This window comes from Salvelinus fontinalis, chromosome 13 (assembly GCF_029448725.1).
Source record: "Salvelinus fontinalis isolate EN_2023a chromosome 13, ASM2944872v1, whole genome shotgun sequence".
Classification (NCBI taxonomy): Eukaryota; Metazoa; Chordata; class Actinopteri; order Salmoniformes; family Salmonidae; genus Salvelinus; species Salvelinus fontinalis.
The window spans coordinates 33,707,379-33,722,360 of NC_074677.1; positions in this window are offsets into that span (position 1 = coordinate 33,707,379).

A 14,982-nucleotide genomic window follows, 5' to 3' on the forward strand; every position below is an offset into this window, starting at 1 on the left:
TGTAGTCTATGAAATATAATTTATGGAACACTAGTTGGACACATTACCACAGTGCAGGATTTAGCTAGAAACAAAGTTTTTTTTTATATTTATAAAGCTTGAAACTTCTAATGGGACTTAATGCAGAAAGCAAGATATGAGTGAATACAATAGGATTTTTACACTTCAGTCTGGGAATAGTTTAGAGGACTTGTTCCACTCAGTTGCTAATAGAGGGGGACGTCAATCTGATGACTCCATGATCTGATTATTTTTATTGGGAATATACACTTGAATATCAAAGCAGTAGACTTGTGCACTTTTTGTCATGGTCCTGAGATGAACAGTAAGAAACTGATTGTCCTGTCAACTTCCCCAGCTACTACAACAATCAGATATTGCACAGTAATAACTTGGAGTAACATAAGTATAGATGGACATTAGGACATATGGTTTAAATTCTTCTTAACTGGATGTATGGTCCAAGAAACGGACCAAATCAAAGTTTATTGGTCGTGCACACAGTTCTCCCTTTCCCAGTCTCTAATCCCCACGTCTCAAGCTGACCACCATCATTCCTGTTCCCAAGAAATCTAAGACTACCTGCCACAATGATTACCACCCTTTGAAAGGCTGGTTATGGCACACATAAACTCCAACATCCCAGACACCCTAGACCAGGGATCATCAACTAGATTCAGTCATGGGCCAATTTCTTTATTGAGTGGATGTTCAGGGGACTGGAACATAATTGCAAATAATATGTACTGCAAATTAACCGCAGGAAGCCCAAACAGGTCTATTTGACTAAAACAATTTCTTGCTTACTGTATAGGATCACATACACTGAGTGTACAAAACATTAGTAACACCTTCCTAATGTTGAGTTGCACCCCCTTCTGCCCTCAGACAAGACAGAATTCATCAAGCCATGGACTCTACAAGGGTGTCGAAAGCGTCCAACAGGGATGTTGATCCATGTTGACTCCAATGCCTCTCACAGTTGTGTCAAGTTGGCTGGATGTCCTTTGGGTGGTGGACCATTCTTGATACACACGGGAAACTGTTGAGCTTGAAAAACCCAGCAGCGCTGCAGTTCTTGTTACACTCAAACTGGTGCGCCTTCAAAGTGCCTTTTAACTCTAAGCGGGCTGTCATGTGCCTTTTAATGAGGAGTGGCTTCCGTCTGGCCACTCTACCATAAAAGTCTGATTGGTGGAGTGCTACAGAGATGGTTGTTCTTCTGGAAAGTTCTCCCATCTCCACATCAGAACTCTGGAGCTCTGTCAGAGTGACCATCAGGTTCATGGTCACCTCCCTAACCAAGGCCCTTCTGCCCCTATTGCTCAGTTGGCTGGGCGGCCAGGTCTAAAAAGAGTCTTGGTGGTTCCAAACTTCTTCCATGTAAGAATGATGGCGGCTGTATTCTACAGGATCTTCAATACTGCAGAATTGTTTTTGGTACCCTTCCCCAGATCTGTGCCTTGACACAATCCTGTCTCGGATTTATACATACAATTCCTTCAACCTCATGGCTTGGTTTTTGCTCTGACATTCACTGTCAACTGTGGGACCTTATATAGACAGGTGTGTGCCAGGATGCACCTGAGCTCAATTTCGAGTCTCATAGCAAAGGGTCTGTTTTGTATTTTTAATACATTTGCAAACATTTCTAAAAACCTGTTCTCGCTTTGTCATTATGGGGTATTGTGTGTTGATTGTTTAGGAATTTATTTCATTTAATCCATTTTAGAATAAGGCTGTAATGTAACAAAATGTGGAAAAAGTCAAGGGGTCTGAATACTTTCCGAATGCACTGTATGTGAGAATGCTGTTCATTACCTACAGCTCAGCGCTACACACCCCTCCAAGCTTGTCATCCAAGCTTGGGACCCTGGGACTGAACCTCCCTCTGCAACTGGATCCTGGACTTTCTGACGGGCCGCGCCCAGGTGGTGATGGTAGGCAACATTACCACCGCCATGCTGACCCTCAACACGGGGGCCCCACAGGGTTGTGTGCTTAGTTCCCACCTGTACTCCCTGTTCACACATGACTGCGTAGCCACGCCCGACTCCAACACCATCATCAAGTTTGCTGACGACACAATGGTGGTAGGCTTGATCACCGGCAAAGATGAGACAGCCTACAGGGAGGAGGTCAGTGACCTGGCAGTATGGTGCCGGGACAACAACCTCTCCTGCAACGTCAGTAAGACCAAGGAGCTGATCGTGGACTACAGGAAACGGGGGAGCGAGCACACCCCCCATCCACATTGACAGGGCTGCAGTGGAGCTGGTTGAGAGCTACAAGTTCCTCGGTGTCCAAATCACTAAGGACTTAAAATGGTCCACATATACGCAAACAGTCGTGAAGAATGCACGACACCACCTCTTCCCCTCAGGAGGTTGAAAAGATTTGGCATTGGCCCTCAAATCCTCAAAAACTTCTACAGCTGCACTTTAGAGAGCATCTTGACTGGCTGCATCACTGCTTGGTATGGCAAATGTACCACTCTCGATCGCATGGCACTACAGAGGGTGGTGCCGACAGCCCAGTACATCACTGAAGCCAAGCTCCCTGCCATCAGGCGGTGTGAAAGGAAGATTGTTCAAATTGTTAAAGACTCTAGCCAGCCAAGCCATAGCGTGTTCTACCTGCTTCCGCATGGCAAGTGGTACCGGAGCATCAAGTCTGACACTAACAGGCTCCCGAACAGCTTCTATCCCCAAGCCATAAGACTGCTAAATAGCTAACAAAATGGCTACACGGACTATCTGCATTGACCCTTCTATTTTATTTTTGCACTCTCTATGCACATTAACACACACTCTATGAATATTCAACACACACACACACACAAACACACACGCACTTAATTTGCTCATAAACACATAACACGCACACACATTTATACTGACTCACACAGACACTCACATACAATCATCATATACGCTGCAGCTACTGTGTTTATCATATATCCTGATGCCTAGTCAACTTGCCCCTATACATATCTAAAACTACTACTCCAGTAACCATGCACATCATAAATATGGTTTTGGCACTGATCCTGCCCCTGTGTATAGCTTACTTACTTTCTAGTGTTCTTCTTCTTTCTATTTCTCGTGTGTTTTTGTTCTAGCGCGTGAAGTGAAATACTTATGTTACTAGTGTAACAGTTTAACTTTAGTCCGTCCCCTCGCCCCAAACCGGGCGCGAACCAGGGACCCTCTGCACACATCAACAACAGTCGCTCCACAAAAGCCAGAGCAAGGGGAACCACTACTTCAAGGTCTCAGACCAAGTGACGTTACCGATTGCAAGGCTATTAGCGCGCACCACCGCTAACTAGATAGCCATTTCACATCGGTTACACTCACCCGCCTTTCGACCTCCTCCTTCTCCGCAGCAACCAGTGATCCGGGTCACGGCACCAATGTAACAGTTTAACTTTAGTCCGTCCCCTCACCCCGGACCGGGCGCTAACCAGGGACCCTCTGCACACATCAACAACAGTCACCCACGAAGTATCGTTATCCATCGCTCCACAAAAGCCACGGCCCTTGCAGAGCAAGGGGAACCACTACTTCAAGGTCTCAGAGCAAGTGACGTCACCGATTGAAAGGCTATTAGCTCGCACCACCGCTAACTAGATAGCCATTTCACATCGGTTACACTAGCAATGCAGTAAAATGTCAAACAATTAAAATGTAAGTGAAAAAAAGACAAAAGGACAATAAATCAAGAACGGCGGGACAAGTCTGATTAACAACACAAATAGCACTGTAGCAGTAATCAAATGCGATCTATGCTTATGTACACCGGGAGAATTTACAGATTAGCTAAGAATGATACGCTACATGACCAAAAGTATGTGGACACCTGCTCGTTGAACATCTCATTCCAAAATCAAAATAGACTAATCTTCATGAGTGTGCAAAGCTGTCATCAAGGCAAAGGGTGGCTACTTTGAAGAATCTAAAAACAAAAAAACATTTTGATTTGTTTACACTTTTTTGGTTACTACATGATTCCATATGTGTTACTTCATAGTTTTGATGTCTTCATTATTATTCTACAATGTAGAAAATAGTACAAATACAGAAAAACCCTTGAATGAGTAGGTGTGTCCAAACTTTGACTGGCACTGTATGTCAAGAATCCAGTGTATAAACACATATGCAGTTTGTATAAAAAGTGTAACTAAAATACAATGTACAGTAGTATAAATATTATGATGAGCTATGTCGGGGATACAGTATTTATAGAACATGTATTATTATAGGGGAGAGTGAGATATGTTGAGCCATGTTTTACATTCAGCATCACTATATCAAGGGAAATATAGTATTATTTATAACAAAGATATCTGCATATATTTTAGGATGTTGTGTATCTGGAAATAATCAGAATTCATGAAAACCAAAGTTTTGAAAACATATCTTCACCAAAAAAAGTGATCTCTTGGTAAGTTGAACATAGGGACAGGGTAAGTTGAGCCGCCTTGGAGTAAGTGGTTGATTGTGTTCTGTGACAGTGGGTGATGGTGCTTATAGGTCAAAGTTTAATTCATGGAATGGGGGTTTGGTATGTTGTATACAGTGCCTTCAGAAAGTATTAACACCCCTTGAATCTTTCCACATTTTGTTTTGTTACAAAGTGGGATTCAAATTGTCAACGATCTACACAAAATACTCTGTAACGTCAACGTGACCGAAAATGTGTAACATTTACTAAAAGAAACGATGAAAAATAAAACCCTAATATATCTTAATTACATAAGTATTCAATCCCCTGAGTGAATACCGGTTAGAATCACCATTGGCAGCAATTGCAGCTGTGTGTAATGGCTGTCTAATTCCTCCTCCTCGGACCAAAACGCAGAGTTGTTAGTGCTCATATTGATCTAATCAAAACGAAACACTTACAAATACAAAACAACGTGACAAAACCGAAAACAGTCCCGTGTGGCACGAACACTGACACAAGATACAAACACCCACAAACACACACGTGAACCCCGGCTGCCTTAGTATGATTCTCAATCAGGGACAACGATTGACAGCTGCCTCTGATTGAGAATCATACCAGGCCGAACACAAAATCCCAACATAGAAAATCACACATAGACAAACCCACCCAACTCACGCCCTGACCAACTAAATGAGACAAAAGAAAACAGGTCAGGAACGTGACACTGTGTGTCTTCGTGGGTAAGTCTCTAAGAGTTTAACACACCTTGATTGTACAATATGTGCACATAAATATTTTTTTAATTCTTCAAGCTCAACAAGTTTGTTGTTGATCATTGCTAGAGAGCCATTTTCAAGTCTTGTCATAGATTTTCATGCTGATTTAAGTCAAAAATGTAACTAGGCCACTCAGGAACATTTAATGTCCTCTTGGTAAGCAACTCAAGTGTAGATTTGGACTTGTGTTTTAGGTTATTGCCTTGCTGAAAGGTGAATTTGTCTCCCAGTGTGTGTTGAAAGCAGACTGAACCAGGTTTTCCTCTAGGATTTTGCCTGTGCTTAGCTCTATTCCGTTTCTTTTTATCCTAAAAAAACTCCCGTCCTTGCTGATGACAAGCATTCCTATAACATGATGCAGCCACCACTATGCTTGAAAGTATGAAGAGAGGTACTTAGCGATGTGTTGTGTTGGATTTGCAGCAAACATAGCGCTTTGTATTCAGGACATAAAGTTAATTTCTTTGCCCCATTTTTTGCAGTTTTACTTTATTGCAAACAGGATGCATGTTTTGGAATATTTTTATTCTGTACAGGCTTCCTTCTTTTCACATTGTCATTTAGGTTAGTATTGTGGAGTAACTACAATGTTGTGGATCCATCCTCAGTTTTCTCCTATCACAGGCATTAAACTCTGTAACTGTTTTAAAGTCACCATTGACCTCATGGTGAAATCCCTGAGCGGTTTCCTTTCTCTCCGGCAACTGAGTTAGGAAGGAGGCCTGTATCTTTGTAGTGACTGGGTGTATTGATTCACCATTGAAAGTGTATTAATAACTTCCTCATGCTCAAAGGGATATTCCGTGTCTGCTTTTCTTATTTTTACTCATTTACCAATAGGTTCCCTTCTTTGCAAAGCATTGCAAAACATCCCTGGTCTTTGTGGTTGAATCTGTGTTTGAAATTCACTGCTCAACTGAGGGACCTTACTGATAATTGTATGTGTGGGGTACAGAGATGAGGTAGTCATTAAAAAATCATGTTAAACACTATTTCCTGCCTACATTCAAATGTATGCCTACATTCAGATATAACTATCTCTGTTCAATAGCACTTACCCTTCAATTTCTTGACCAGTTGTCTGAGAGAGGAATGCTGTTTCGATGTACCAATGCGTAAGCAAGTTCTCTGCATTTGAGGCTACTAAGCCCATGAAACCGGTCCTCAAGATTCTTAGCAAGCTCCGACTCCATGTCATCAGATAAGACCTTGCGATTTATCAGACTCTTTTATCCAAAGCCACGTACAGTCATGCTTGCATACAGTTTACGTATGGGTGGCCCCAGGAATCGAACCCACAACCTTGGCGGTGCAAGTGCCATGTTTTACCAACTGAGCCATACAGTGTCATTCAGTCTATTTTTCATCCCTTGCTTCTGCAGTGGTGTATATTCATGGCTGCCAACAACAAAATGTTTTAAATTCAATTTAAAATGGAAAATTATAATATAATGTATCTTGCGTCTCTCTGTGTTTCATAATTTTCCTTCAATTCGCAAGAGGCTAAATGTATCTCACAGGAGAAAGCATCCGAGTGATTGAAACAGCTTACCTCTGTCTCTCTACGTGTAGGCCATCTATCTGATGCTGTCTGGTCCAAACGAGTATGACATTGTTGCCACCAGTAGCATTGAAGGCAAGGGAAGCCAGCGAGCATCTGGCCACCCTCGACAAAAAATGTATAAAAAATGTGCCAATCAACGTTGAGCTAAACTGAGCAAGCTCAACTGTGAATGGTCCTGGCGCACCAAAAAAAGTGTCAAGGCAAGCCAGCTTGGATTTGGCATTACTCCTATCAAATCCCATTGAGAGCATAAGTCAGAAATTTGAATTGTTGCATCTGGTTGTGTTGTTGTCCTCCGGTGGCTAGCTAGCTACAATTGTTCATTTCCTGAATTAGCCATGGATGGAGATAGGGATTTGGACTTGTGGTTTTACTTAATTCTCCATACTGGTCAATGATTATAACACCGATTCTGATCTAACCATTAATTCATACATTGTTGTGCCCCAGGCCTGAGAGGATGGAAGTTCAATACATAACTAGATGTATAGTTAAATAAAAGTTAAAACATTTAAAAATAAGCCTAATGTTAACTAGCTAACGTTGCCTATGAATGGAAGATAGGCTAGAGAGAAACCATTTTAGCCAGGTAGCCTAGGACAGCAAAACATTTAAGTGTATACTGTATGACAGAGTGATAGACCGTTTCATCAACATAAAAGAGGAGGATGGCATTGGCATTTCTCTACAAGTAGCGTAAGTCAACAGGTTTTTCTACTTGTACGAACGCATACAGAAATCAGAACCGTGGACAGTCACATCATATTTAGCTTATGTTGATTACAGTGGCAATTTTAGCATGTCAATCTTGGTGGGGCAAACAAACAAAAAAATGTTTGGTGCTTGCCAGCAAAGCCACTACACAACACTAAACAATACATAAATTGCTCTATAACGGTGACAAAGGGCGCCCACAAACTGTTAGGGCCTACATAAAGCTGTCCCAACAGCCTAGCTTTATTTTCAGCACCATTGAGTGAATCCTTACCAATGCTACACCTGGCTATCAGCGGAGCCTTGTCTGGCAGCGAAACAGTTCATTCAGCCTCATTTACTGCCTTTAAAAAAAAACATAGCTGATATGGCTGACTTGCATAAACAAATGTGGTTTCTACTGACAATTGAGATGTACAAACTATGGCATAAGGGGACGACGAGCGGATAAGAGGCGAACCGTAATTTCAATTAAGACATTAATGAGCGAGCTAGGAAGTTACTATAACTATTTCTCCTTGGATCTCCTTGATTCTATAGAAAATGTTAACTCGGTTAGTGAAGAATTCATTTGGTCTTGTTGTCAATCTCCAGGTTGTGATGGATCAACCTCTGAATTTTACAAAACCTTCTCTGAAGAAGTAGCAACATTTTTACTTGAAACCTTTAAGGAGGCTTTCAAGAAGGGAGAACTACCTGCCTCTCTGAAGCAAGGGGTTATTACTCTTATACCTAAACCACACAAGGATCTCTTAAATATTGATAATTGGCGTCCAATCACACTCATAAATAACGACTACGAAATTATAGCCTCAATCTTTGCGAAAAGGTTAAAGTCTTGCTTGAATGATCTGATTGATGAATGTCAATCAGGGTTTATGAAAGGGCGCCATATATCTAATAATCTGAGGCTGGTGTTAGACTTGGTTGAGTATTATGATCTATTGGATGACTTCCCTGTTATCTTATTTTGGGATTTTCAGAAAGCGTAAGTCACAATTTTATCTTTGCTTGTCTTAAGCATTAGAAGTTTGGTCATTTTTGTTGTTGATGCTATTAGAACTGTGTATACTGGTGGCAATAGCTGTATCAAACTCTGTCATGGAACATCCTCAAGGTTTAACATTTACAAAGGAATACGACAAGGTTGTCCAATCTCACCTTTTTGTTGTTGTTGTTAGTATCTCAAATCTTATGCTCATTAGTTTATCAAAGTAAATTTGAAAGCATTCCATTCCAGGCCAGAGAGATCAAGATATCCCAACTGGTGGATGACACCTCACTTTTTTTGAAAAATGTCACAAACTAGATTAGCATTGGATATTGTGAAGCAGTTCTCCAAAATCTCAGGTTTGGTATTAAATATTTTCAAATGTGAGATGTTTGTTCTGAAAGGAGCTGTCAATCCAGCAGATTGTAACATCTCTGAAAAAGATACTGTAACCTACCTCGGTGTAAAGATCACCAAAAGTCTTAAGACTATGAATGATTTTAATTTGAATCCTGTAAGTGAATCTGTCAATAAAAAAGTATCCTCATGGTTAGGGAGGGATTTAAGTCTTCAAGGAAGGGTGCTTTTATCCAAAGCTGAGGAGCTATCTCGTGCATCCTATCTTTTTTCATCTATTGCAATTCCCAAATCCACTTTCTGTACATTAGATAGGCTATTGTACAACTTCATATGGAAAAACAAGCCACATAAGATAAAAAGAGATGTTATCACCAAAAGAGTTTGTGACGGCGGTCTAAATGTCCGACTTCACTATTTTTAATCAGATATCAAAAGTAAACTGGGTTAAAAGGTACTTAAAAAATCCTCATAGTTTCTGGAGTATTATACCTCATTATGTTTTTCAGAAGCTCGGAGGGCTTAGTTTTTAACTACAATGTCCATATATTGTGGGTACACTTCCTGTGAAATTGGTGGCTTTTCACAAGCAGGCTTTAATGTGCTGGGCTTTGCTATATAAACACAACTTTTCACCTCATAGATGTTTTATATGGAATAATGGGTCAATATTACATAGAAACAAGATGTTATTTTACCGTAACTGGTTCTCGAAAAACATTGTCCTTGTCAGCCAATTAGTTAGTATTAGTGGGAATCTATTTACGCGGAGAGAATTCATGGAAAGATCCAACTTTGAGGTTTCAAGCAAGGCATATGACACTGTTATGAAAGCTATACCTAGTGGGATAAAATCTTTACTTCAGAATATTGCATATTTTGGAATATCTCCTATTGTAAGCAATATCCAGGTGAATGGCGTAGGTTTACTAGATAAGAAATTCAACATTTGTTTATGAATGTCACGACTAGTCAGGCGCAGAGAGCAATACTTCCAATGGGTGCGTTTATTTTGCTTGGTCTAGCCAACAATCAGGCAATGACCACAAATCAGGTATGTCTCCAAAAACCAGGAAATAACATACAACAAATTACCAGGAGAAACACAACTTCACCACTGACAGTAGGAATAAGCCTGGAAGTTTAAATAGACCATTAATGAACTAAAATAAACAACAGGTGAAAACAATCAAGACAAAACCAACAGAAAAGGAAAAGGGATCGGTGGCAGCTAGTAGACCGGTGACGCCGAGCGCCGCTCGAACAGGGAGAGGAGCCACCTTCAGTGGAAGTCGTGACAGTACCCCCCCCTGACGCGCAGCTCCCGCAGAGCGCCGACACCGACCTCAACGACGACCCGGAGGGCGAGGCGCAGGGCGATCCGGATGGAGGCGGTGGAAATCCCTCAGCAGTGATGGATCCAAGATGTCCTCCACCGGTACCCAGCACCTCTCCTCCGGACCGTACCCCTCCTAATCCACGAGGTACTGCAGGCCCCTCACTGCAGGCCCCTCTTAGAGTCCAGGATGGAACCTACCGTGTACGCCGGGGGCCCCTCGATGTCCAGAGGGGGCGGAGGGACCTCCAGGACCTCACCTTCCTGCAGGGGACCAGCTACCACCGGCCTGAGGAGAGACACATGAAACGAGGGGTTAATGCAATAGTAAGGGGGGAGCTGTAACCTATAACACACCTCGTTTATCCTCCTCAGGACTTTAAATGGCCCCACACACCGCGGCCTCAGCTTCCGGCAGGGCAGGCGGAGGGGCAGGTTTCGGGTCGAGAGCCAGACCCGGTCCCCCGGTGCGAACACGGGGGCCTCACTGCGGTGGCGGTCAGCGCTCACCTTTTGCTGCCCACCAGTCCGTTTTAGCGATTCCTGGACGGCTCTCCAGGTCTCCTTTGAGCGCTGCACCCATTCTTCCACCGAAGGAGCCTCGTCTGGCTCTGATGCCAAGGTGCCAGGACCGGCTGGTAGCCCAACATGCACTGGACGGACGACAAGTTTGTGGAGGAGTGGCGGAGTGAGTTTTGGGCCACCTCCGCCCATGGGACGTACCTCGCGTACCTCACGTACTTCCCATGGGACGTACCTCACGTACCTCGCCCTCCAGACCCGGGACGTGAACTGGGGACCCCGATCAGAAACTATGTCCTCATGCACCCCGTAGTGCCGGAAGACGTGGGTAAACATGGCCTCCACAGTCTGCAGGGCCGTAGGGAGACCGGGCAACGGGAGGAGACGGCAGGACCCTCGAAAACCGATCCACAACGACCAGAATCGTGGTGTTCCCCTGAGATGTGACCAAGGAGCGCACACCAAACAGGAGGAGACATAACATCTCACGTCCTTAGCTAAAGTGGGCCACCAGTACCTCCCCCTAAGACCCCGCACTGTCCTCTCAATTCCCGGATGACCCGAGGAGGGTAGCGTGTGGGCCCACCGTATCAATTTGTCATGAACACCAAGCGGCACATACTTCCGGCCCGCTGGACAGTGTGGTGGCGTGGGTTCTAACCGTGACGCCCGCTCGATGTCCGCGTCCACCTCCCATACCACCGGTGCCACCAGACATGAGGCTGGAAGTATGGGAGTAGGATCGATGGACCGCTCCTCGGTATCATAGAGACGGGACAGTGCGTCGGCCTTAGTGTTACGGGAACCTGGTCTATAAGAGATGGTGAAACGAAATCTGGTGAAAAACATGGCCCACCTTGCCTGGCGAGGATTCAGTCTACTCGCTGCCCAGATGTACTCCAGATTACAGTGGTCAGTCCAGATGAGAAAAGGGTGTTTAGCCCCCTCAAGCCAATGTCTCCACACCTTCAGAGCTTTTACCACAGCCAGCAACTCCCGGTACCCCACGTCATAGTTTCGCTCCGCCGGACTGAGCTTCCTCGAAAGAAAAGCGCAGGGGCGAAGCTTCGGTGGGTTGTCCGAGCGCTGTGATAGCACGGCTCCAACCCCAGCCTCAGACGCGTCCACCTTCACCATGAATGCCAAAGATGGGTCCGGATGAGCCAATACGGGAGCATCAGTAAACAGCACCTTCAGACGACTAAAAGCTCTGCTCGCCTCCGCTGACTACCGCAAGCAAACGCATCGGTCTCCCCCTTCAGCAGTGAGGTAATGGGAGCAGCCACCTGGACAAAACCCCGGATAAACCTCCGGTAGTAATTGGCAAACCCTAAGAACCGCTGCACCTCCTTTACCGTGGTTGGAGTCGGCCAATTACGCATGGCTGTAACGCGGTCACACTCCATCACCACCCCAGATGTGGAAATGCGATACCCCAGGAAAGAGACGGCTTGTTTGGAGAACACACATTTCTCAGCCTTGACGTACAGGTCATGATCCAACAGTCGCCCAAGTACCCTGCGCACCAGAGACACATGCGCGGCGCGTGTGGCGGAATGAATCAGAATGTCATCGATATAAACCACCACACCCTGCCCGTGCAGGCTGGAGCATTCTTCAACCCATACGGCATGACAAGGTACTCATGGCCAGATGGGTACTAAACGCGGTCTTCCACTCATCTCCCTCCCGGATATGCACCAAGTTATAAGCGCTCCTGAGATCCAGTTTTGTGAAAAAGCGTGCTCCGTGAAATGATTCCACCGCCGTAGCGATGAGAGGTAGCGGGTAACTAAACCCCACTGTGATGGAATTTAGACCTCTATAATCAATGCACGGACGCAGACCTCCCACCTTCTTCTTCACAAAAAAGAAACTCGAGGAGATGGGTGATGTGGAGAGCCGAATGTACCCCTGTCCCAGAGATTCAGTGACATATGTCTCCATAGCCACCGTCTCCTCCTGTGACAGCGGGTACACGTGACTCTGCGTTTATCTGGAGGTGCTGCGTGCTGCGTTTATCTGGAGGTTTATCGCACAATCCCCTCGTCAATGAGGTGGTAATTGGGTCGTCCTCTTTTTACAGAAAGTGATTGCCAAATCAGCATATTTTGAGGGAATGCGCACAGTGGAAACCTGTTCTGGACTCTCCACCGCCGTTGCACCGATGGAAACTCCTAAACACCTACCTGAACACTCCTCTGACCACCCCTTTAGAGCCCCCTGTTTCCATGAAATCTTGGGATTGTGAATAGCCAACCAGGGATGCCCCAGCACCACTGGAAACGCAGGAGAATCAATGAGGAAGAGACTAATCCGTTCCCTATGACCCCCCTGCGTTACCATGTCCAGTGGAACCGTGTCCTCCCTGACCAGCCCTGACCCTAACGGTCGACTATCTAGGGAGTGCACGGAGAAGGGTTGGCCTATCTGCACCAACGGAATCCCTAACCTATGAGCGAACCCGTGGTCCATAAAACTCCCAGCTGCACCTGAATCGACTAGCGCCTTATGCTGGTAAGAGGGGGAAAACTCAGGAAAAGAGATTAGTACAAACATATGACCAACAGGGAGCTCTGGGTGAGTCTGGTGCTGACTCACCTGGGGTGTCCGAGCAGTACTCTGCCTGCCCTCTCGACTCCCAGACGAGCTCCTCCAGCACCGGTCGGCAGTGTGCCCTCTCCAACCACAACTGGTGCAGGAGGAGGCTCCTCCTCCGGTCGCCCTAGATGCAGCACCCCCTAACTCCATGGGTGTTGGAGCGGAAGTGCTGGGGGGTGGAACAAACAGAACCCGCTCTGGACCCCCGCGAGCAGCTAGCAGGTTGTCCAGCCGGATTGACATGTCGATTAGTTCGTCTAGTGTGAGGGTGGCGTCCCGACAAGCTAGCTCCCTGCTGACGTCCTCCCGGAGGCTACACCGGTAGTGGTCCATCAGGGCCCTGTCGTTCCACCCCGCTCCAGCGGCCAGGGTCTGAAACTCCAGCGCGAAGTCCTGTGCGCTCCTCGTCTCCTGCCTAAGGTGGAACAGCCGTTAACCCGCCGCTCGACCCTCCGGTGGGTGGTCGAACACAGCCCGGAAACGGCGGGTGAACTCAGAGTAATGGTCCCTCGCTGAGTCTGGACCCTCCCAGACAGCATTGGCCCACTACAGGGCTCTGCCTGTCAGGCAGGAGACGAGGACGCTCACACAATCCTCTCCCGAGGGAGTCGGGCAAACGGTAGCCAGGTAAAGCTCTAGCTGGAGCAAGAACCCCTTGCACCCGGCAGCCGTTCCATCGTACTCCCTCGGGAGTGCGAGCCGAAGAGAGCTGGGTCCGGACGCCGCCGGAGTAGAAGGTAGCGCAGGCTGAAGAGGAGCGGGAGACGAAGTAGGGAGGCCGTTCCTCTCCCATCTCTCCATTCTTTCCATCATTTGATTCATCGCCGTCCCAATCCGGTGTAGGATGGCTGTGTGATGGAGAACACGCTCTTCCATGGATGGGAGGGGGGGCGCAGCTGCTCCTGCTGACTCTATGTTCTGGTGCGGGCTTCTGTCACGGAATTCTAGGAGTGGTGGGTGTAGAGTCAGGCGCAGAGAGCAATACTTCCAATAGATGTGTTTATTTCGCTTGGTCTAGCCAACAATCAGGCAATGACCACAAATCAGGCATGTCTCCAAAAACCAGGAAATAACATACAACAAATTACGCAGGAGAAACACAACTTCACCACTGACAGTAGGAATAAGCCTGCACAAAAACAGGCGGGCACTGGAAGTTTAAATAGACCATTGATGAACCAAAATAAGCAATAGGTGAAAACAATCAAGACAAAACCAATCAAGACAAAACCAACAGAAAAGGAAAAGGGATCGGTGGCAGCTAGTAGACCGGTGACGACGAGCGCCGAGCGCCGCTCGAACAGGGAGAGGAGCCACCTTTGGTGGAAGTCGTGACAGCCATCGCTGATCCACCTTTCATTTTCCATTTGTTTTGTCTTGTCTTCCCACACACCTAATTAATTAATTCCATCAATTACATGTTGTGTATTTAACCCTCTGTTCCCCCATGTCCTTGTCCGGTATTGTTTATTGTAAGTGCTTGTGCACGTTATGTCTGGTGTACATCGGGTTTTGTACCCATTTATTGATTGTTCTGGTTTCCGGTGGGTTTTTATTATTAAACTGCGCCGTTGGAAACACAGTTTTTGCTCTCCTGCGTCTGACTTCTCTGCCGCCAGTACGCATCCCTTACAATTAAGGGATATTTTCTACAGGAAGTCTATTCCCT